The sequence below is a fragment of the Adiantum capillus-veneris genome, chromosome 27, assembly GCF_014529385.1.
Source record: "Adiantum capillus-veneris isolate H3 chromosome 27, ASM1452938v2, whole genome shotgun sequence".
Classification (NCBI taxonomy): domain Eukaryota; kingdom Viridiplantae; phylum Streptophyta; class Polypodiopsida; order Polypodiales; family Pteridaceae; genus Adiantum; species Adiantum capillus-veneris.
The window spans coordinates 50,342,326-50,364,995 of record NC_140957.1 but is presented as its reverse complement, the minus strand read 5'-3'; the positions used below and the strand labels follow the sequence as shown (position 1 = coordinate 50,364,995).

The following is a 22,670-nucleotide window of genomic DNA, read 5'->3' as shown; positions in this document are numbered from 1 at the left end:
GAGTATGCTTAAAGTAGACACGGATGGGCGTTTATGATCTAGAACTGTAGTGCTTGAAGTGCTCTATCGGTGTGTCCTTAATGCTAATCGGTTGGAGCTACGGTGAAAAAGTTATGGCAATTTGAAGTTTTAGTCAATTGCAGATCTGTACCGAATTGGGCAATTGCAGCTGAGGGGACATAAATGAAATGAATGCATGGGCTTGAAATGTTCACTTTGTGAAGCATGTCGATTTTTTAAATCGGCAATTAGAGCTCTGGTTGCCAAGATATTAGCAGATTAAGTTTTAGTGGGGACCAGTTCTGTATCGATTTGGTTGCCTCAGTCAAAGTGCCATTTGAGAATTTTTGGGCTTCAACCATGTTCTAGAATATCATGCAGTTAGTAGAGCAGTAAGTTCTTGATGGGATGTTAACTAAAAGGGGGCCCTGTTGTGCATTGGAGGCTGTTGATAGTGGGAAATGCCCAACATGGCTATGGCTTAAGCAGATGCGAAGTTGAGGGTCCCTCTCAAAGTGCAATCACCTACACTAGCATCTTGAAGCATGTGGCATTATACAAGATGCTGATATTGGCAAACAAAATTCACGATGATATTGTTTGATGCTGATCTATTTGGTGTCACCATAGATAACTCTCATGCAAAAGAAGATATATGCAGCCTCAAATTCATAGTCTAGGTGTAGAAGAAGTAGCTACCTAGCGTGCTGAGTGAAGATATCACCGAGAAAGAGAAGGAGAGTTCAATTGAATTGTGTGCCTCCTCTCTAATTTTTTTGCAATGGAGTACAAAGATTTGCGAGGGGCAAAAGGTGTAGAGCACAAAATTGTACTCAAAGAGGGGTACAATCCAAAAGAGAAGAAGTTGAGAAAGCTAGGGGAGATTCAAAAGGAAGCCCTTTGGCAAGAGATTAATAGGTTGTTGGATATAGGTATCATTTATCCTATGAAGGAGTTTGAGTGGTCTCACTAGTGTTCATTACTCCAAAGAAGAATGGGGAATGGAGAGTGTGTGTTGACTACAAGCCATTGAATGCAACTAGCAAGAAAAACCACTACCCTTTACTATTTTAGGATGAGATCTTGAATTAAGTAGAAGATCATGAAAGGTATTCAACTATGGATGGATTGTCAGGGTATTTCTAGGTATAGGGATCATGCTTGAAGACGATCTTCATTTCTCCATGGGGACGTTTTTCCTACCGTAGGATGCCGTTCGGGTTGATGAATGTGTATGGTACCTTTCAAGATTGGATGAAACATGGTATTTGAGCCATTCTTGGGCCAGTTCATCAAGGTTTTCATGGATGATATTCAGGGATTTTAATTACCCGATGACGCATTTTGTTAAATGTTAATTATTGTTGTTATTATCACTATTTTTTTCATGTTAATAACATATCTAATGTCATGACCTACGAAAACCGGTAGAAAACGTAGAACCGGCGGGACAACCAACAATCCCGACAGGCCCGACGAGCTTAATATGAAACCCAGCGGGCCCGACGGGACAAGCAAGAATCCCGTTGGGCCCGTCGTGTATCCCGTCTATATTTGGCGGCTCTATATAACCCTTTTATAGACATCACATCACATCACCTCTTCCTCTAAATTTGGTCATCCTTTAAAATTTAGAAGAAAAACTAAAGGTAAAAAAATGAATAGTCTTAAAAAAAATTTAAAACTTAATGTAACTCTGATCATGGATCATTAGTTCTTTTTTGGACTGAACTGATTCTTGAAAGGAGGTAGAAAGGTGAATCTTTGGGTCGGTATCTCTACATTTGGGATGGACTGATCTCATGTTTGGTTCACCGTTATATTTGCTAAATTGATTGCTATATTGATTAGAACTTCTATCATGGGTCATTAGTTCTTTTTTGGACTGAACGGATTCTTGAAAAGAGATAGAAAGGTGAATCTTTGGGTCGATATCTCTACTTTTGGGATGGACTGATCACATGTTTGATTCACCGCTGCTGTATTTGCTTGCTATTCCGATTAGAGCTCCAATCATGGGTCATTAGTTCTTTTTTGGACTGGACTGCTTCATGAAAGGAGGTAGAAAGGTGAATCTTTGGGTCAATATCTCTACTTTTGGGATGGACTGATCACATGTTTGATTCACCGCTGTATTTGCTTGCTATTCCGATTAGAGCTCCAATCATGGGTCATTAGTTCTTTTTTGGACTGGACTGATTCATGAAAGGAGGTAGGAAGGTGAATCTTTGGGTCGATATCTCTACTTTTGGGATGGACTGATCACATGTTTGATTCACCGCTATATTTGCTTGCTACTTCGATTAGAGTTCCAATCATGGGTCATTAGTTCTTTTTTGGACTGGACTGATTCATGAAAGGAGGTAGGAAGGTGAATCTTTGGGTCGATATCTCTACTTTTGGGATGGACTGATCACATATTTGATTCACCGTTGTATTTGCTTGCTCATGTTTGAGTAGATTGAGGTTTATTCCCTTCAAGCTTCACTACTACGCTTGTGTGTGATATTGATTATAACACTAATGTTTGGTTTGAATAATACTTGAAAGAAGAGATAGCATACTGAGCTATGTTTATTGGTATTGTAGGCATCCAATAAGTATGTCTTCCACCGGGAATGTGAGCGGTGATGTTGGTGTCTCAAGCTTGGCTTCCTTGAGGAGACCTCCTACCTCGATGCCAGGTCCTCCTTCACAGGGCACCACCACTTCACAGGGCAAGCGAAAGGCAGGTGGAAAAATTCCAGGACCCGAGTGGAATTTTGCCACAAACTTAAATAAGTATCAAGATTGGAAATGTAACTTTTGTGGCGAAGAGAAATCTGGAGGAGCACCAAGAATAAGGGATCATTTGCTAGGTGGCAATACCAGAATCCAAGGAGGAAAGTGCAAGGGCTTAGGTGCAGAAGAAGCAACTATGCGCTTAAAAGCTTTAATTGGTAAGCTAATTTCCAAGAGCAAAAGATCAAAACTCTCTACTTTCGACCATCACACCCCGGTATCGATAAGATCAAACCAGGACAAGGGATCATTGGGTGTAACGCCCACCAATGGAAGCACTCAAAGCAAGGAACCAACTTCTCATATCGATGGAACTACACCTCCAAACCATGGATCTCCTGACTTCCAGGTAGGATCGTCAAAAAGTAGACAGGTTAGCTTACAGACGAGCTTCAAAACGCTTGCCTTAGAAGAAGCACAACTTGCACTAGCTAAAGCCGTCTATTTCACTAGGGGATCATTGGCCATTGTCACCCGTGATGCATGGAAGTCAGCTTGGAAACGCATTGGGGAGTATGGTGCTGGATTTACCCCTCCAACATATCACCATATGAGAAACCAACTGTTGGATAAATGTTACACAAGCACACAACAGGATATTCAAAGGGTAATATTAAATGCAACAAAACAATTTGGATACACCATATTTAGTGATGGTTGGTCCAACGTTCAAAGGTGGCCATTGATCAACATCATGCTTGTATGTCCTCGTGGCGAATGTTTTATCAAAGCTGTGGATAGCTCTGGTCAAATAAAGTGTGGCAGTTTTATAGCTGACATCATTGGCGACGCAGTTGAGGAACTTGGAAAAGAAAATGTTGTCCAAGTAATCATAGACAATGCCAAAAATTGCAGGGCTGCAGGTAGGATACTTGAAAGTCGCTTCTGTCACCTATATAGTGCTGGTTGCAGTACACACAACTTGAACTTGGTATTGCAAGATTGGTACAAGAGTAATGACACAGAGTGGTTCAAATGGATAGTAGACAATGCTTGCTTAATAGTCAAGTTTGTTTTGAAGCGTCAGAGGGTTCTTGACATGTACCGTCAGAGGATGTCTACTATGTTAAAACTGCTGTGCGAAACTAGATTTTGCACCAACTACTATACGGTAGAATCACTAATAAAAAATAAGAATGCTGTGATGGAGACATTTGTTTGTGCCACTTTTTCAGAATGGGAGGCCGGTCAAAGGGAGAAGATAAAAAGCAAAATAGGGGTGATCAGAGATCTACTAGCTAATCGCCACTTCTGAGATGATGTGGTGGATGTGCACAATGTCATGATGCCAATTATGCTCACATTACGCCAACTGGTTTCTGCCTTGCCTAACATAGGTAAGGTGTGGATGGCTTGGTGGAGTGTTCAAGAAATCCTTGCAAATCTAGAGGAGCCCCAGGAGCCAATTGTGAAGCCTTGGAAGACACCATTCACTCAAAAGAGGAGAGAAATTTTGAGAAAGTATGTGCATGGTCGATGGGTTGGAGCACATAGTCCACTACACAACGTAGCTTTCTTATTGGATCCAGAGTATTGGGCAATGGAAATAGACAAACTTGATGAGGAGGTGCTGGAAGACTTTTATGATGTGATAGCCAGGTTTTATGCTGATTCTGATGAGCATGCATCAACTGTTACTGATCTTACGAAGTTTAAACTCAAAGAGGGTAAGTTTGGTACAGAATTTGTGCAGAAACTTGCCACGGAGCAACCAGCGTGGAAGTGGTGGATGATGAATAGTGGTAGTGCACCCACCCTTAAACGCTTAGCTGTTAGAATCCTAGCCCAATGTGCATCCAATTCAAGTTCTAAGAGAAACTGGAGTACATATAAATATGTACATTCCACCATCAGAAAATGCCTTCTAAATTCAAGAGCTAAAAAATTGGTGTATATGTACTGCAACCATCGGCTATTGGCAAGAGTGCAAGCTGAGAACTACAAAGAGGAGATGCCGCGCTAGACTTATGATGTAACCAATGATGAGGTGGACGAAGACAGTGAGCTGCAAGGAGAATCTCATGAAGTAGAAACTACATGTACTTTAGAAGAGATCGAAGAGAATTTGGAAATTGAACCAACTTTGACCCGTCGCAGCAAGTGACGGTGGTTTAATTAATAGATTATCGAATCCATTGAGTGACTTCTGTTTAAGTTCAGAAACTGTTTATCTTATAAGCTTTTTTTAATATTTAGTTTAAGGTTTAGACATTTTCTTAATAATAAACGAAGCCTTATGTTTGAACCAATTTGTGCTATAGTAGTCAGAGAACTCTCCACAAAACTTACAAAATTGCCATATCACCCATCCTATGGTGTACACATCTGTGGCCTTGGTCCATGGGCACGGGTGATTGCCATCTAGTAACTCAGGAGCTCGCCAAGGATGAAGCTTTTGCCAGTTTTCATCGGTATTGTTGGTCTTTTGTGTCTCTAAGCCAACACGCAGAGACAATCCCAAATCAATTATTCCAATACGGGGAGTGAGATCCTTGGTAAAGTCCAACATGATGTTCCATGGATGGAGATCATTGTGGATCACTCCCTCGTCATGTGCGAATCACAATGTCTTCACCAAGGCATGGATCAACGAGGGAGCATGATTGCACAGGCTCTTGATACGTGTTTTCTGGTCTTCAGAGGGCTGCTCCCATTTAAAGTCTTCAGGGATCTTTCCTTTCCCCTCTTGATGCGCTACAAGCGTCGTGAAAGAGCCATGTGGATGGGGCACTGTCTCCATAAAATCACCTAAAGTTCTTCCATTGAAGTAGGGGAATATCAGAAACCATGGCAACGTTACAGAGTGGGCAATACTCTCCAACAGAGTGGAGTTTGGTGAAGGCTTTGCTATGGCTTAAGAGTGGCATTTTGTGGCTGGATTTTTTGGCTTTGTGATACTCCTTGGCACAATAAGTATTCGTTGCAGGAAGGAAACTGATCCCTTTGATTTGAACTTGCCACCCTGTGCCATAAGCCCCTGACCCAAGTTTCTTGATCTTCTTAATGGACTTATTTGGAATGCCCAGAGTCATACTACATTCATAATTGTATATACTGCTCTCCAGGTGACTGGCAGAAGCAGTAGAACCCGATGTTCCCTCAATGGCAGCCTCCTCAATAAACAGTTCTCCAACTTGGCTGCTCCCCACAACTTCTGCTGACAGCCATTCGCATTTTCTTGCTTAGGCCAAACTGTGTGTCTATGTGGGATGCTCACCTTGACCTCTCCTTTTCAGCTCTCCATCTAGTGTTCCAATGCTCTAGCTTACCCTTGTCTACTTCTTGAGGGAATTCCTCTTTCAAATCAGAGGCCACCTTGGGAAAATTGCCCACCCAACTGCTCAGTAATGAGTTTATTGATTCGGTTGTTTTGTCTAGATATAACAACAACATTTTGCGGGCAATGTCACTGTATAATGATTGCAATCTAGACTCATCTGCAACAATCTGCGCTATATCGTCGGGATCTAGTGCACTGACGATCGTAATCAACAATTGTCTAATTTTCTTTTTGAACTCTATCATTGAAGTAGCAGAAGGATCCATTTTTCTTGCAATGGTATTATTGCAAACAACACATTGTGAAATATAACTATGTGCCACTGCATTTGGATCTTTTCTACGTGAAAGAAAAAGTGCAATATAGACCATAGATCTCGTACGCTTTTGCAGTGACACACCTAATCGCAATTGCAAACATGTACCAATGCCTCACCGTACGACAACTTAGAAACAGATTCTCCTATCATTCTATCAGCAACACACCTAGTCGCAATTGCAACCATGTGCCGAAGCATGAATGACTGGGAGCAACATAAAACATAGTCACCCTACGCTTTTGCAATGACACACCTAGCCACAATTGCAACCATGTGCCAGTGCATCCACGCACTGTGACTTCTTTCAAACAGATGCTCCTGTCATTCTAGCAGCAACACACCTAGTCGCAATTGCAACCATGTGCCGAAGCATGAATGACTGGGAGCAACATAAAACATAGTCATCCTACGCTTTTGCAATGACACACCTAGCCACAATTGCAACCATGTGCCAGTGCATCCATGCACGGTGACTTCTTTCAAACAGATGCTCCTGTCATTCTAGCAGCAACACACCTAGTCGCAATTGCAACCATGTGCCGAAGCATGAATGACTGGGAGCAATATAAAACATACTCATCCTACACTTTTGCAATGACACACCTAGTTGCAATTGCAACCATGTGCCAGTGCATCCACGCACGATGTCTTCTTTCAAGATTCAAGCATATGAAGCATTATGAAATTATTTGAGCACACATTCATGCATTAGATACTACCGTCAATCTAGCAACAACACACCTAGTCGCAATTGCAACCATGTGCCGAAGCATGAATGACGGGAAGCAACATAAAACATAGTCATCTTGCGTCTTTGCAATGACACACCTAGCCGCAATTGCAACCATGTGCTAGTGCATCCACGCACGGTGACTTCTTTCAAACAGATGCTCCTGTCATTCTAGCAGCAACACACCTAGTTGCAATTGCAACCATGTGCCGAAGCATGAATGATTGGGAGCAACATAAAACATAATCACCCTACGCTTTTGCAATGACACACCTAGCCGCAATTGCAACCATGTGCCAGTGCATTCACGCACGGTTACTTCTTTCAAACAAATGCTCCTATCATTCTAGCAGCAACACACCTAGTCGCAATTGCAACCATGTGCCGAAGCATGAATGACTGGGAGCAATATAAAACATAATCATCGTACGCTTTTGCAATGACACACCTAGCCGCAATTGCAACCATGTACCAATGCATCCACGTACGATGATTTGATAAAAGAAATTTTAAACCTTTAAGTTAACGCAAAAAACTCAAAAAAACATCAATAAAATAAGGAAGGGTTTAAAAAATTACTGCTACACTGCTTTGAGACTGTGGAAAGCTGCCAGAAAGTTTGGTGAAGACTTTTCAATGTACCCCTTTTGTGAAAAGACAAGCACCGGCGTCACCTTTATATACCCACGGCGGGCCCGGCGGGCAAATAGCTTTACCCGACGTGACCGTCGGGAAAATTCACTAGCCTGGCGGGCCAACTAATTAGCTCGGCGGGCTACGAGCCGGTCTCCAAGTCTCCCTGGAGGTCAAAAAAGATGAATGCCAATTAACAAAATATTTGTTATTTTGCATTTCTATTGTTATTAACCTGAAATTATAGTGTGATCACGCCATTTTGAAATCCCTAGATGCTACAATTCTAGATCAAATCATCTATCAAAGCTGCAGTGATGTTTCCAAATGCTTGATGAGAAAGGTGGTTTATTGAACCCTAAAAAGTGCAAGCTGGCACAACTTGGAGCTCGATTGCTAGGTCATGTGGTGTTGCAGAATAGGATAGAGAGTGATTCGAAGAAGGTGAAATCTTTGGTGTTGATGTAGCCATCTTTAAAAGCTCAAGGTTTAGCTTCATTTGTGCATAAACTAAAGTATTTCTTTAGAAGAGGGTCCCAAAAAGTGCATGGTTTTCAGTGAGTTGAAGAGGTAGAAGAAGCTTTTGATAGGGTAAAGGATATTTTGTGTCAGCTACTAATGGCGTGTCCTCCAAACCGTGAGGACAACTTCTATGTTGTTATGACAATGGGTACAATGGCTATTGGAGCGTTGTTGTTGTAGAAGGTAGGGATAAGCTTACAAGCCTGTCTATTTTGAGAGCAGGGTGAGAAGTCATGGGGAGATTTATGCTGAAGCGGAGCAGTGGGTGGAATTTTAAAATTCATCTAGTTGTGCACAAGTTTTATGTGTTGATGTCTTATAATCTGTTGCTAAAAGTGGTGCTACAATTGAAGCCATGAAGCGCATTATGATGTGGGTGCTAGAGCTACATGAGTTCATCAAGTTCAAAATTGACCATACTAGCCAGTCCCACTTAGCCGATGTTTTGGGTAATAAGAGTGTTGGTTTGCTATTTTATAGAAGGGTGGTACAAGATGAAGCTAAAGAGGAGCTAGATTTGGAGCTGCTTTTACTAGGTAGTGCTATGGAGTGTATCAAAGAGTAGTGCAGAAGGAAGGAGGTGGTGTTGTGATACAAGACTCACATGGCAATGTTATCTTTTCAAAGGCTTACAATTTGGAAGATGTCCACACCAACAATGAAGCAGAGTACCTCACTATTCATATGGGTTTGAAGCAATGCGGGAAGTTTGGCATTTCACAGCTGAAAGTGAAAGGTGATGCATTGCTAGTCATCAAGCAAATTTTAGGTCAATGGAAGGTAAAGCGAGATTCCCTAAAGCATTGGGTTTTAAGATGTTGAAGCTTTTGAAAATGGTCCCAAAGAGAGAGAAAAATCAGAAGACATACTAGCTAGCAAGTAGTTGTGTACATGTAGATGTTGCAGGTTTATATGTGAACCCAACCACTTACATAGTTAGGGAGACTCGAAAGGAGATATAAGATTTTTTTAGCACAGGCTACTATCTAGAAGGTTTGTCCAAGCTGAAGAGGACAAGGATTGTGCAAAAGGCCCATAGATTCACATTGATTGGTGCGGATCTCATGACCTATGGTCGAGATGGAGTGCTAAGGAGGGTGCTCTTTACAAAGAAGATATTGGCATGGTATTAGAGAAATGTCATAAAGAGAGCGAGAATCAAGGTAAAGACCATGTGCTATTTCAAGTTCTAAGAGTAGGTTTTGGTGGCCTTCTATAGTACAAGATGTGCATTATTGGTGCAAGACCTGTCATGAGTGCCAAACCATGGGTGAAATATGACTGGTAGCCGAGTCATAGGGGGCGTGCTTTTGAGAAGTGGGGGTTGAATGCCATCATTCCACTCCCTAAGTTGACAAGTGGTAAGAAGTACATTGTAGTATCCATTGACTACCTTACCAGGTGGGTTGAGTCCAAAGAAGTTAAGGAGGTAAATGCTTATATTGTGGCTCAATTTTTATTTGATTGCATTTGATTCCGATTGTGGCTCAATTTGTATTTGATTGCATTTGTTTCCATTTCGGAGTGCCTTGGGTGCTCATTTTTTATTGAGATCAGGGGTTTAGAAGCAAGCTAATGATGAATTGGTCAAGAAATTGGGCATTCTACATCGGCTTTTTTAAGCAAGCTAATGTATGAATTGGTCAAGAAATTGGCATTCTACATCGGCTTTTTTCACCCTATCACCCCGAGTCTAATGGTCTAGTGGACATTAGGAGATTTGGGAGGTCTTTTGGAGGGCCTTTTAGAAGAGAGAGGAAAAAGCGCTCCTCCAATGAAACAAGAGCCTATGTTACATGGAAAAATAGATTGATATCAAGAAAAATATAAAAAAGGCGTCAATGGTCCTTGAAAAGGGACGCCTTTTCATTCAATGTGAATGTCTTTTTCATGAGGTAGGCGACACTCATTTAATATGGCTTTCGTCATTATTGAAATTTAAAAAATCATAAAAAACTATCAATTGGTGTTGAAATTTGAAGCTTTTGACACCACCAATGCGTCCGGAACGTCCAAATACCTTAAAAAAGCCTATCTACTTGCCTCAATCTGACACCCGGAGAGAGAGAAATCACCAAAAAACCCCTAAAAAGGAGATTTTGGATCATGGCGCGCGAGAGACCGTCTGAAGAATTCTAAATGAACCTCTGTGCACCGTGATCCAACATTTTTTTTTTTGCCTCACGGCGTGCAGAGGCCCATTTGGAATTTTTCAGATGCCCCTGCGCGCGCCGTGAGGCAAAATCTCCTTTTTAGGGATATTTTGACAATTTCTCCCTCTTTGGGTGTAAGATTGAGGCAAATGATGTTAATGCATTATCAAAAAACGGCTCCATGGACAATTATAATGTGGTAGGACCATCTAGAGCTGGGTTCACACGATAGTAAGGGCCCCAATATTTTTGAGGGTAGCCCCCAATCCCCAAGCCACCTTGCTAGTGCTAGGAAGGGACATCATGAGTTAAAAGTGAGTTCCAAGTGGGAGAGAGAGAGAGAGAGAGAGAGAGAGAGAGAGAGAGAGAGAGAGAGAGAGAGAGAGAGAGAGAGAGAGAGAGAGAGAAATGAAATGTAATGCTTGGGAAGGCCCAAGGGAGGCACTAGGAACATTGCTAGTGCTCCCCTCGGCTCAAATAAAAGAGAGCAATTAGAGCACACCCTCCCCAAAATTTTCAAATCCAAGTGCCACATGGACCAATAGGGAAGCGGATTCCATAGCTAGATAGGGGACCATTATAAAAGGTTTTTTCTAATCATTCTAATGGTCCGTTTTTGAGTCGATAGAGAGAGGTTTTTTGACAGAGGTGTGTGCTTGTCAAGCCCTTGTAGTGTCTTCTCATGAAAGTGGCCATGGTTTTGGCATTGCAAGCATTGTAAGAGTTATGGTAAAGCAAGATCAATCCATTGTTGTTGAGTTTAATGTCGGTCCCCCCCCCCCCGCCTGATAAACTGGCCGTGTTTTGTGTAGGAGAGTGATATTGAGAGGCCGTGTGTGTATAAGGGTTGAAACAGACTACAATGGTGGATGTGTGATGTGCGGTGGTCTTGCCAAGTGTGTGAGCATTGGGAAGTGTATAGACGGTGGTCTATACACTACAAATTGTATCTTTTGAAGGTGTTTTTTGAGAAGATAGGGGTGTTTTGAATGCCCTAAGCTATAGAGAGACCTTGTGTTGTGTTTTAGGGGTGTTTCCCCATTCCCCTTCTCCAACGCCTACAAATCAAGGTGGCAACCTTGCTATCTATGCATGCATGGTATGGGCCATGTTGGCTACACTCAAGAAAGACAAGGTTTTTAATTCTCATGGTTGCAAGCATTTGGAACCACATGGACCAAAGTCTTGTCTTTTTAGTAGATATTAAGCTCTACATCTCAAGAGCTAGACAATCAATCACAGCTGGGCTAGAGAGATTAACATCTCAAGTTCATCTTATTAGGGTGGATTCATCTTTTCACCAAAGCGGGTCTCTACAATGGTAACTAAAAGGCCATTCAGATCAAGTATGAGCACCTATTTATTGTTGTTCCCATATACTTGTGGTAGTGATGTGTGTGAACACACTAGGACCGCCAGGGCATTTGTTCCCTCTTTAGGAGGTTTTTTCCCCCGTGCATTGTATATACGCCCATCACTCTAGCGCTATCTATCTTTCCATTGCACACTAAGTAACACACTCTCTATTGTGTGCCTTGAGCTTCCTTCGTCTTCTCCAAGCTGTGTGTGTTTCTTTGCAACCCTAATTCCAACAATTGGTATCAGAGCAGGTCACGTCCTCCCAGGCTTAGTCGCCAGCTGCTCCAGCACACGCCTGCTCACTTTCTCCGATTTCAGTGAGCTTTGGCGAGCGTTCGCAGGTCAACAAATATTTTGGGCAAGCTCAAAGAGCTAGGTCTGCTCATAATTTTGATTTGGGCTCATTTCGGCCTCCGTTTCCACTACAGGCAGTACTGCACAGGCTATTTCGTCATTTTGTGCAAAATTTTTGTCAGTGCCGTTTTCTGCATAACAGGTGTCTTATAGTCTTCTACAGTTTGTGCTATATAGCACAGGTTGTTCTCGATCCGTTTCTCCTATTTTCAGGCAGTTTTCACATCAGGTGCAGCATTTACCATGGCTGACAACAACAACACAGATGTGTTCAAGATGTTTGCTGCTGAGGACAAGTTGGATGGGGACAACTACCCTATGTGGGCTTATATGATGCAACATGTTCTTGTGTCAAAGGGTGTCTGGAACATTGTGCAGGGCATTGATGTACGTCCTGGTTCTGAGGATGTAGGCAATGTTGAGGATGTTGCAGGTCTTGCTGCAAGGATTGCAGCTGTTAGAGTTGTTTTTCCTACGACAGAACAAGCTCGTTGGGATGTTAAGGATGCGCAGGCTCATGCATTGATTGTGTTGTCTGTGAAGTGCACCATTGTTCCTCACATCCGTTCAGCAAAATCTGCAAAACAGGCTTGGGATATTCTAGCAGGTCTTTATGCAAGCCGCAATGAGGCTAAAATTGGTTTGCTGCGTAAAGAGCTGGAGTCGAAGATTATGCATGAGGAAGATGATATGGACACTTTCCTTGCTAGTGTCAAGGATATCAATGAGCAGCTTATTTATACAAGTGAAGTCATTTCGGACAGTTCCCTTGTGCAGACTGTTCTTGATGCCTTACCAGATTCCTACCAGACTTTTGCTAGTACTTGGAGACTGATGACCCAAGGAAATCCCGAAGTTGTCAAGTTTGATGCATTATGCACATTGCTGTTGCAAGAGTCACTTTCTAGAAAAAACAAGACTAGGCAGCGTGCAGTTGAATAGGCTTTTATTGCTTCTCAAAGAAAGGGTGGTAACAGTAATGCAGCCACTTCTTATGGTTCTGCTGTGAGTGGCAAAAATTCTGTTCCTAATGCTTCTTCTAGTAGTACTTCGTCTGGCAATTCTGGTGATAAGGGCAAAAAGAAGATGCGTTGCCATTATTGTAAAGCCAATGATCACTTGATCAAGTCGTGTCCTAAGTTGAAGGCCAAAGAGGCTAAGAAGAAAGAGGGTGGTTCCACTGCAAATGCTGGTTCCACTACAAATGCAGCCATTGTTGAGTCTTCTTTGAAAGGAGATTGTAATGCTGATGTTGATGCAGAATGGGCTTTTAGGGCAGAGTGCACTTACAATCCTGCTGTCCATGATGCATGCTTGTTAGTTGCTGCAGATTCACATGTGTGGTATTTCGACAGTGGTGCTACAACGCACATTACCTCACATCGTGAATTGTTTACCTCTCTCGAGTCTGTCCCTCATGGGAATTCAGTCACTTGTGCCAACAACGCCTCTTATCCAGTTCAGGGAGTTGGAAAGATTGTGCTCACTGCTGCTAATGGCAGTTCCTTCACACTTGTTGATGCACTTTATGTACCTGGGATCAAGAAGAATCTCTTGTCTGTATCCGCACTTGCTAGACTTGGACTTGTAGTCAAATTTGTGGATGACAGATGTACAGTTCATGATCTCAGTTTTGGTGATGAAATTGTTGCATCTGGCCTTTTGTGCCGTGGGCTGTATAAGCTCACTTTGTATGACAAGTGTGGACAAAATTTTGCAAATGCTGTTGCAGATTCAAGGGCTATTTCAGATGCAAAACTTTGGCATGCACGTTTTGGTCATCTGAATTTTGCCAGTTTGCTGCGTTTGCAGAAATCTGATATGGTTGCTTCTTTGCCCCCTCTTGAAGCACCTGTCAAACATTCTTGTGAAGGCTGTATTTTGGGTAAGATGCAGCGTTCTAAATTTCCAAAGGATGGTTCAGTTCGGGCCACATGCAGGTTGCAGCTTGTGCATAGTGATGTTTGTGGGCCCATGCAAACTCCTTCCTTGGGAAATTACCTGTACTTTGTGACTTTCATTGATGATTACTCCAGGCATGCATGGGTATTTCCGCTTAAAGCGAAGTCCGAAGTTTTTATGTGCTTCAAACAATTTCTGGCTATGGCTGAAAATGTCTCAAAATGTACTATGGGCACCCTCCGTCCCGATCGAGGGGGGGAGTATATGTCTCATGAATTTAATGCATTTCTGGCTAGTCGTGGGATAAAACACCAATGTACAGTGCCTTATACACCTCAGCAAAATGGTGTTGCTAAGAGGAAAAACAGGTCACTGACGGAAATGGCATGATGTATGGTCAAAAGTCAAGCTTTGCCGCATTCTTTTTGGCTTGAGGCCATTATGTGTGCCACTTATGTACTTAACAGGTGTCCTACGAAAGCTTTGCAGTCTATTAATCCATATGAAGCATGGCATGATAGAAAGCCTTCTATTGAGCACATGCGTGTTTTTGGCTGTTTGGCATATGCTTTGGTGCCACAAGTGCAGCGCAAAAAATTGGATGATAAGGCTGTCAAATGTATTTTTGTTGGTTATAGTGCTGAAAGCAAAGGTTACAGGTTGTATCATCCGCAAACAAAACGTATTCTGGTTTCACGGGATGTAGTGTTTGTGGAAGATTCTGTTCAGCCCTTGCTGTCATGTACTAGAGACAGTAATGTAAGCTCACAGGACATTTATGACACTTTGTTGCCTCTTTTCAGTGGTGGAAATACGAATGTAAGTTCCAATGAGGCAAATGTACAGCCTATGGGGGTTTCTGAAAATGTTCTAGATCAGCCTATTACTGATGCAGATGTACATGATGTACTTGATGAGGAAAGGGCTGAAAATGAGTAGGCTAGAGGTATGCGAAAATGGCTGGTGCACACCTTAAGTGACAGTAAATTGGATGCACCTTTGTCTAGTCGTACTCGTTCAGGCTCTCGCCATGCATCTTATGCATCAGATTGTTATCCTTTGGCTGTGTCTAGTTTACATGATGTTGAGGAGCCTCTATCTTTTGATGAAGCACAGAATTCAAAACATTGGATGGATGCCATGCAATCAGAATATGATGCACTTATAGAGAATGACACATGGACTTTATGTGATTTGCCTCCTGGCAAAAAGGCCATTGGTACAAAGTGGGTTTACAAGTTGAAATGCAAGCCGGATGGTGAGATCTATCGCCATAAGGCTCGACTTGTTGCAAAGGGTTATGCACAACAAAAAGGCATATATTATGAAGAGACTTTTGCTCCCACTTGTCATATGAATACTGTGCGTTTTCTATGTGCATTGGCAGCTCATTTTGGTTGGGATGTACATCAATCAGACATTGTTACTGCTTTCTTGAATGGTGACATATTTGAGGAAGTTTATGTAACGCAGCCTGGCGGTTTTGTCATAAAAGGACAAGAGGACAAAGTGTGCAAATGTAACAAGGCTTTGTATGGGTTGAAGCAATCTCCTCGTGCTTGGTATGAGAAAGCTGACACTCATTTGGTCAAACAAGGCTTTCGTAACAGTCCAACAGAAAGCACATTGTATGTAAAGCGTGAGGGTGATGTATTTCTCATCGTGGTTCTTTATGTTGATGATTTGCTGATCACTGGACCAAATGAGAGACATATTGCTGAATTTAAGGCTGATTTGAATGCTACTTTCAAGATGAAAGATTTGGGGTTGTTGCATCATTATTTGGGTATACAGTTTAAGCAGTGTGATGGTGGTATTGCCTTGTGTCAGAAAAGTTACATAGAGACATTGCTATGTAAGTTTGGACTTGAGGATTGCAAACCTATTGCCTCTCCCATGGAAACAGGTTTGAAGTTGAGTCTACATGATGCTGGTGATCCTGCTGATGTCAGTCTTTACCAAACTGCTGTTGGCTGCCTCATTTATGTATGCAACACGAGGCCGGATATTCAGTTTGCAGTCTCACAGGTCAGCAGATTTATGCATAGCCCAGGGTCTAAGCATTGGCAGGCTGTCAAGAGGATTTGTCGCTACCTGAGTGGAATTTTACATCTTGGCTTGTTTTATCCCAAGGGGAGATCATTGCCGCCAGACTTACATGCTTTTTCGGACTCAGATTGGGCTGGTTGTTTTGACACGCGAGTGTCCACAAGTGGTTTTTGTTTCATGCTTGGCAGTTCATGTATATCATGGTTGAGCAAGAAGCAACCTACTGTGGCCACTTCGAGTTGTGAGGCCGAGTACAGGGCAGTCTTCACAGCTATGGTTGAGTGTGTATGGCTCAGATGACTTATGGCTGATTTGGGTGTTGGACAGGACACTGCCAACACTATCTACACTGATAGTCAGAGCGCATTGGCAGTTGCGAGGAACCCAATTTTTCATGCTCGCACAAAGCACATTGAGGTGCATTACCACTATGTTAGGGAGAGGCTCTCAGCAGGAGAGATCAGCTTGGCTTATGTGCCAACACAGGACAACCTTGCAGATCTTTTCACAAAGGCATTAACTCGTGAGAAGCTTGAAGCTTTTTGCAAAGCTTTGGGCTTACTCCCCTTTGTGGACTGATCTTGTCCTCAGTGCATGGAACTTCCGTTTACTCATGTGCCAGCTCTCGTTCACCGCATCACTCCAGGGGGGATTTGTTACCATATACTTGTGGTAGTGATGTGTGTGAACACACTAGGACCGCCGGGGCATTTTTTCCCTCTTTAGGAGGTTTTTTCCCCCGTGCATTGTATATACGCCCATCACTCTAGGGCTATCTATCTTTCCATTGCACACTAAGTAACACACTCTCTATTGTGTGCCTTGAGCTTCCTTCGTCTTCTCCAAGCTGTGTGTGTTTCTCTGCAACCCTAATTCCAACAAGTGCATCCCTTCAAAATGGCACCCATATTGGGTCTAGTAGAGGATACTACTCATCAAAAATGACATGCTCAATGGGTTGTATGTAATTGGAGTACACTTCAATTTTCCTCAAGTGCATAATGTTGCAATGGCATAATTCATATCATGCAAGGGAAACAGTGCAAGTTTATCCTCCTTTGCAATGGCATAGTTCATATCTTGCAAGCAAAATAATGCAAGTTTCTCCTTGTTTGCAATGGCATCATTTCTTGCATTGGAGCTTACCCCTTGAGCAGGATTGTGAACACCTGAATAAGCACATCCCATCTGCTCAAAATTAATTCCTCAAACCAATTTAACAACAACCCTTCAGTCAAACAAAGGAAATGGACAAACAATAGTTGCTCTATTTAGTTCCAAAAGGAATTATAAGGCTATTGCACATTAGAATTACAAGGTTTTTCAGTTGCACAATGGCGTACAAAATTGTGCAGTGATATTACAACACATAGTTCATGCTTGCATGCTAGTACACACTGTGCGGTGAGGGCCTTTGCATTGCACAACTAGTGTAGGCAATTGAGGTTTCTAGTAGGTCTGATGGTGCTTTCTACTTATCCCAATCTTATGGTTTTATCATTCCAAGGATCATTTCTAGCAAGTCCAATGTGGATTATTCCACCAGTACCAGAACGGTTTTACCACTCTATGGGAGGTTTCTACCAAGTATAAGATCATTTCTATGTCACTAGGTGCTCCCCCCACCAATGTCTAGGTGCAATCTACTCTAGGTTTGCAACTGTACATACTAGCTAGCAGAGACTTCTTGAAAACTAACAGTGGGCACATTCGTTGTGCAACATTGACAGTTACTTGATTGCATCCATTGTACATGCACGTATTGCAACTTCCACACAGATATGAAAATCATAAGAGATGGTAGCGGTGGTTTGCATTGGAGCATACAAACACCCACTATCTCATTATCAGGAAATCCCAAGCCACAGGATACAAAAACGTCTTTGATGATGAGACAAATTGATTTATGACTATCACACGGGGGAAATGAATTGTGTACACATGACTTTTCCCTAGCATTTTAAGTATGTCTTTGTAGAACTCCAGCTTGCAAACATCCTGGTCAAGAAATTCTTGCATCCTATCCCTCTCTGCATGGCAAGTTGTTGCATGCTTCTCATTGTCAGGAAACTGTGAAGCTCCTAGAAACTGTAAAATTTCCTTTGCAGCTTTAATGTCAGCATGGAGTCTTATGATTTCCTCTGTGTTTGCAATTTCACCTGTTGCCTCTATTGCTTCCAATTGGCACTAAGACTTTGCTAGCTTCTTTCAAAATATACCTACACCATCCGAGAGACCTTCTTGTTTGTGAATGTCTGCCTTTGCTGCTTCCAAGTCTACATTCATTCTCTGCAGCAGCTCTTTCTTCTCATGAACCCTCTCGCTGAAGGTGCTAACCATTTTCTTTGCTGTCAATATATGATCTTGAAATTCACATTTATAGCGGCTGTTTCCTCTACCTCATGCTTCGCTTCAAGTTTCACATTGGGTAGAGGTGATGCCGCAACTCGTGTGGCCCCATTGACCTCTCTCCACCTATCAACTTTATGGGCATAAGTGCATTTTTTAATGACATTGGCCACAAATTCTTCAGCAAACACGGCCCAAGCAATAGGTTTTTTTTCCCATTATTTCTTCTTTGTTGGGCTCTTCCAAGTTGTGCTACCAGTTGTGCAATTTTCTAGAACAAAAGCATGAGCATAGGCAATAGAAACAATATAATTTATGGGAGGCTCTTGGGGTACCTTATGGTGTTGCAGCATGCATGACTCATAAAACTTTGGCTTCACTGTTTTACAGTGTACCTTTGGACTTCCTCTTTTGGGCTCTTTGAGCATGGTGATCCACATGACTTTGGGTACATCATTGTCACTCAGCTGTCATGGAATCTCACCCATGAGGCTAAGTCCATATTCTTGATGGAAATCCTCCTTACTGCAACAAAACTTTCCTTGGCTTGGATATTCAATTTTGGGGGCATGCCAACGACCACCTGCTTCACACGCAAAATACCTCACATGCATCCCATAAACCTACATGGCAAAGTCACATAATGAGTCAAGTACATGTCGGTGTAATGCTCTTCTTTCCCATGAGAGTGCAATGTGCACTCAATCCTAAACCTTGCCTCCCCTACTATTCAAGGTCCTACTGTTTTGTGCCCCTCAATGCCTAGTTCTTGAGGCAACATACTTCTTAGCGTCCATGGTGCTTTTGTTCTCGTCTTTTTTGAGCATCTACAAACTCTCTCTTTCTCTCTCTCTCTCTCTCTCACACACACACACACACACACACACACACACACACACACACACACACACACACACACACACACACACACACACACACACACACACACACACACACACACACACACACACACACACACACACACACACACACACACACACACACACACACACACACACACACATACGTGTTCAAAAGTATTGCTTACAAAAAAAAGAGGGTCTATCATAAATAAGAGCAGATAAAACCGCCTTGGTTCCTCTTACATCACGGTTAAGCCGTCCGTTACATGATCACACAAACAACTATCGCAATAGAAACATATGGGTGGTCATTCTGTATGGGGCAGGATACGATTAGCTAATGCCATGCTTAAACCTATGGTTCGGGGAGAATAATCAAAGTATCCTCGTAAGTAGGGACCAAAATGAGGACTTAGGAAGAGCTTGTGATGAGGAATAAATTGTGCTAGTAGGAATAATCGCTCTGAGAATCCTTGCTTCATAGACTGCTTAACATAATAGTACTTCGGACCTAAACCCATGGCCTCTTTTACCATTTCTAGACTAATGTTCTTCTTGAAATGCTCTCGACCCCATAATGTTACTCTGGTGAGTTTATCTTGATATGTCCACCACTGTGTTTGGGCTACAGTTGTCCCCTGGTTCGGAAAGAGAAGGCTGGCATATTTTTTGACAAATGATCTACGAACTAACTCAGGAGTCTGCTGCAGGTGTTGGACTGCAATAGCTAATATCAGATCGGTGTTTAAAGCCATAAGGGATTAGTGTATAACACACACTAAACTTCGTATACTATTGCCACTCCAAGGCTTCCTTACTCTTATACTAAAAGGGATGGTACTGTGGCTATGATCCAGCTCAGGTCTAAACACCAAACAGTTGGTATATGGAGAATAGGACCTATCCATGATAAATATAAGGAATAATGGTTTTAGTTCTCTGAATACCATGCATATAGTTGCTTATGAAATAGTATAATCTAGCATATAAAAAAAACCCCCTTCATCTTGTACGGATGTACTAATACCACTCCAGGCTAAGCTTTGTTGTACAAATTGTGAAAATACTTTAAAGCTTTTTTTCAACCTAGAAAAAACACCTAAAACATGGGCGATATGGAATTTTTTTGCCTATATATAAAGGGTACCTAGAAAAGAGTACATTACTCCTTAATAGCCTAGGGTTGGAATTGACTAATCGGCTCTTAATACCTATTAGTGCCTTTACAATATGTTTTCCTGCCTGGCTATAGCACCCCTTGTCTACCTCTCGGAACCACTGACCCGTGGGATTGAGGGCTTGGCATAATGTATCCTTCTTAAGTTGAAATAGGACTATTACTTCCTCAGGCAAGTTTCGATCTAACTGGTGGTAGGTGTTATCATCTGCCTTCATAACACCTGTTTCTGACAAACCTTTCCTTACACGGCTGCCTGGCTCTACACGCCAGACCTCGGCGGCGATTGGCCGCATTCATCTGCTTTGGTTGGGTGGTATACACCTATATCATCCTCTCTCAATGGTGTGACGGTTTGCATATCCTGGGGGATCTTTGTTCTGGACGAATCTGATTATAATAGTACGCGTAGGGAGGACACCGAGCCTATATTAACCTGTGAGTAGTATTACTCACTTGGCATATTGTTACTGTATGAGGTAATGGAATTTGTACAAACTTTTTTACATTGAGTGGTGAGGAGGGTTCTGCACTCTGTTGAAACGGTCTTCTACTGTCATGAAGAATGGGAAGGAAGTCGTTGTGGGGGCTATTCTGCCTACTGCTCCGAGTTCACAGGTCGAATAGTTAAATATCTGTATACGATGAAAGTATATATTTTCTTTGGTACTATGTTTTGTTCTGAAGTGGAATGATCTCTTTATATCTATTTTTGCTAAAACCTGCAAAACTAAGTGACATGATAGTTAAATATGGTACCCTGTGATACTTTTTTGTAGTGGGAATATCCTCTGACATGTGACAGGTTCTATTCTGATGCGGATTTGATCTCTTTATAATTTGGTTGCTAACCAGCAAAAACTATGAGAAATAGTTGGTAAAAAATGGTACCCTATGGTAATTTGTGACTGTAGGGGGAATATCCCATGGCTTGTTACTGGTTCGTGAGTATAATAAAATGTAAAAAGATGCTGTGTCTCATGTGCATGGCTGGGTGTCTGGTTTGAGTACAGGCCTGGGGAATGATGATCCGGATACTAATGTAGTACTTCTTGGCCTGATGTAAATCCGGTATAGAGAGTATATCTCTAGTATTGGTCGTATATGGCTGCGACTGGTTGACTAGTGGTAGAATGGTATCTCTACCTCTGGTCATATTTCTATGACCATGTTTAGTTTGATTGGTAAACTAAATAGTTGGTATCCTTTGATATTATGTATTTGTTTTTGATACTATGGGTTGTTCTGGGCGGGAAAGATCTTTCCATACTGGTCGTTCAAGTCTAACTGGCTGCTAAATAAATTCTACATATGGTGCCCTGTGGTACATATGTGTACAAATGGTATAACTCCTGGCATATGAATGGTTTGTGACAGGTAAAAGCTGTAAAAAAACTACCTCAATTCTCATAATTATGGGCATACTTTTTGGTTTTGGCAACAAACCTTGGTGATGTGGTTCCGAAAAACACACCGTATTATGATTCTTCAATGCCTGTTGAAATTCCTGGGTAAAGGAAGTATCTCCACTTCAAATCATAATGTGCCGTGTTCTTTTTGGCTTCTGAAAATCTACAGTAAACACTTATCTAAATGGCGTAGCATGTATGCTAGCTGTACATATTTTGTCTACTAGAATTAATGAAGTGGTTTTTTTTGGAGTGGGTTGCTCACCATGTATTTAACTAAAAAAAGGGGGGGGGGGGGTATTAATTTCATGGATAGGTGCTATATTTCTCTTTAAACCAAAAAGACCTAGGATCGGGATATTCATTGATAGTTTGCAATATGATATCTCCGACTATGTAACTTGGTTCATAAATGTTTAAAAAAATTGTAAAATAGGCTTTACTTTCATGATTAGGGGCACTTTTTTTTGAACAAGACAAATGGATGATGATCCGAAAACTGTATATTACTTCAAGGTTTGATGATTCTGGGATTTGGTTGCTTATTTGATATGATATCTAGATCGTCTACTTGGGCGGATTATAACCATAGTGATTGATATTGGGTTTTCAAATTAACAAAGCCTTAAGGGAGTATAAATGAAAGATCAAAATACTAAACTTGTATTTATAAAAAAATAACTCTCTTCTATCACGTCAAAAAATGAGTATTTTTACTGCATAGTTATCTATGTGGTACCTTTGGATCCATATAAAAATAGAATCAATTTTAAAAAAAAGAAAAAAATAC

At 41.8% G+C, this 22,670-nt stretch overlaps 1 pseudogene; it reads right to left on the bottom strand.

The window, feature by feature from the left end:
• Positions 1-17,918: 17,918 nt before the first annotated feature.
• LOC147421945 (uncharacterized) lies at positions 17,919-20,767 on the bottom strand (annotated as a pseudogene).
• Between the last annotated feature and the right edge of the window lie 1,903 nt (positions 20,768-22,670).